The following is a 3120-nucleotide window of genomic DNA, read 5'->3' as shown; positions in this document are numbered from 1 at the left end:
AAAAAAGAATTAAAAGTTAAGATAAAGGGATTGATGTACCTAATTTAAAGAAACTGAAATTTAAAAAAATTTATCCCAAAAAAGATAGGTATATATTTTTTTAAAAAGCTTCATTTTATACATTTCAGAATGAGACTTCTTAAAAGGCCTTCTAATCTGTAACATATGTTAATTGAAATCTATTTTATGTAACTCTAAGAAGACACATATCATTGATATTATGAGGTGCATTTGTTAGTTATGTACAATGTATTTAATTTCTTTTAAATCCTCCCATGCGATAATTGCTTTTAACCAAAAAAAATCTGAAATAGGACCATGACTTTTTTCCTGCATATGCATTAATTCATCACACAAGTTTAGTCATCGGTGAGATTTTATCTGCAAATAAATTCCCCTGACTTGAATTCCCTTAGCAGAAGCAGAAGCAAGTTTTATACACTTTCTTATATTGAATGGATGGAATCTGTCTTCCAGCCCTGAAGTGATACTGAAATCCAGGAGACGGAGACACTACCAGTTAAGTTCCCTGCCTGCCAACAGGGAAACAGCTCGAAGGCAGAGCTCATTCCCCTTCCTGGGAGACTGGTGTCTCCCGCCTCCCTCCACAGCTGACCTGGTGTCTGAGAGGGGGAGGGGGTGGGGGAGAAGCGCTGGCAAACCGAAGAAAGGAAATAAGCGTTTGGACAGCCAGGCCGACATCTCTAGAAGCGAGACTGTTCGACGTCCCTGAAGACCTTGGCATTACCTGTGATAAGAGCCAGAAGCCCTAGGAAAAAGAGTACTGGGAAGATAATTAGCTGTGATTGAAAGGAAGTGGAGTACTTGCCGAGTGCCAGGAATGGTGCTGTGGGCTGAGAATATGATGATGCATAAAATTGCTATGGTTCTTGCCCTCATGGGTCTAATGAGCTAACCAGGGGGACAGGAACTTACTGTCCAGTGTGATGTGTGTGATAACACGGAGAGGCAGGGTGCAGGAGGAGGGCAAGGACCTAACTCATGCTGGCGTCCCGGCAAGCTGCCCCGTGAAAGGATGCTGCAGCTCAGATCACGTGAAATTGTAGGAGTTGCCGGATGAAGTGCAGGGGAGGGCTCTGGGGGAAGAATATGGTGTGAAGCCCAGGAGGTGAGAGAATGCCTGGCATTTTGAAGATCTGAGAACTCAGTGTGTCTGAGAATATGAGGCAGAGTGTCAAGAAATGAGTGATTAAAAGGAGATTAAAGATGCAGTAGCAGAATTCAAATCCACGTGATGGAAAATGTTGAATGTCAAACCAGTGATTTAAAGAACCATCCTGAAAGATGCTTCTAGAACTAGAGGAGAGGATTAAAAATACCGACCCAGCACGGGAGATGATAGGTATACAGGAGAGCAGATAAATCAACCTGAGGCTCAGATTCCTATGGGACAACAGAAGTAACAACTAAAGTCTAATCTAACAAGGGTTTCCTGAGTTGATAAAGTACTTGAGTATACAGATCAAGAGGGCTCACCATGATCTAAGAAAAATGAATGGCAACATTTGTATTTTACAAGGATTTAGAAAAGTGTTTCTAGGAGCATTTGGGCAAAAAGAAGCAAATTTCCTTGCAAGAATAAAAAATCCCACTGACTGTAGGCTTTTCTGCAACACCCAAGACCAGGGAACAATTAAACAGCACCTGATAGAGTTTACGGGGGAAAATATTGGGAACAATCTCACATTCAACTAAGTCCATTCTTTTTCAAGGCAATAGCATTTACTTTTAGATTTGCAAAGCCTGGCACCATAGACCGTCCTGTCCCTCAGTTTAAAAATACTCGCAGGGAGTGCCCTTCGTGGCTCAGCAGTAATGAACCTGACTAGGACCCATGAGGACGCAGGTACGATCCCTGGCCTCGCTCAGTGGGTTAAAGATCCGGTGTTGCCATGAGCTGTGGTGTAGGTCACAGAGGTGGCTCAGATCCTGCATTGCTGTGGCTGTTGGTATAGGTGGGCAGCTGTAGCTCTGATTTGACCTCTAGCCTGGGAACTTCCATATGCTGTGGGTTCGGCCCTTAAAAGCAATAAAATAAAAACACTCACAAAAGAGCAGTCCAAATGAAAAACCCAGTAATGAGAAATTATGATCCACAGGGATTTATGGGACCACCTTATTCACTCTGGACCAAAATGCAGCTATTGGGGTGGCCTCTGTGTGGTCTGGCCAGGTCTGCGGGCTGAGGGTGAAGCCTGGCCTGCAGAGCTGCCCCGAGATGATCCTTTGGAGGCAACTCCCATTTCTGAGAAAATGTATTTCTTGCCCCACGTGCTTTACCCCCTGTTTCAGAAGGAAGGTCATGTTTGATGATCCGCTTAAACTGATTTGGTTTCCAGCATCTGTTAGTCTTGACTTAGCTGTTCACCTGGTTGAGATACAATGTCAAGAACTAAACACTCCCCTTTTCTCAGAACAGGAGCTGAGTAGGGCAGCTTATTATGATGATTTTCAGGTCCAAGAGCCTCCCCCATTTTCTGCATCTTCAAAACTCGTGTTTGCCTGTGGGGTACTTTTAATCGGGCAAGACGAGTGAACGGCGTATTAGCAGCCACCGAATCCTGAAGCTTCGCTCTCTCTCTTCTTCCATCGGGGACTTGTGAGCATCGATGGCCATCTCATCCGTGGTTGGGACCGGCAGGTGCATTATATACATACGGTGCTGATGTTTAGAAATGTAGCTTATCTGTTTTTCTAGTTCCTAAAGAAAATCTCAGAATCAGACACACAATTTATCATGTCCTATTGATCAAGGAAGTGAGTGACTGACTTCAGTAAGAGATATATTCTTAAAGGCACAGAAAAAAGACAAAGAATCATCATCATTACATTTCTAGTTACTATCGCTGTTTAACCTGTTCCCCCAGAAATGGGTGGCTTAAATAATAAACATTTCTCATGCTCCCAGATTGTGTGGGTCAGGAATTGGAAGAGGGTGCAGTAGGGATGGTTTGTCTTTATTCCACGAGGCCCGTGACCTCAGCTAGTAAGACTCAACCTGAGGACCACTTGATAGCTAGGGGCTGGAAACATCTGGAAGCGCTTCCACCCCCCTGTCTGGCCATCCTGGACTGGGATGACTTGAACGTGAGGACTGCT

The sequence above is a fragment of the Sus scrofa genome, chromosome 1 (genome assembly GCF_054392235.1).
Source record: "Sus scrofa isolate SSC_HxYL_T2T_F1_AM1 chromosome 1, Sscrofa_HxYL_maternal_Yorkshire_Landrace_v2.0, whole genome shotgun sequence".
In the NCBI taxonomy this organism is placed as follows: domain Eukaryota; kingdom Metazoa; phylum Chordata; class Mammalia; order Artiodactyla; family Suidae; genus Sus; species Sus scrofa.
This window is presented reverse-complemented; position numbering follows the sequence as displayed.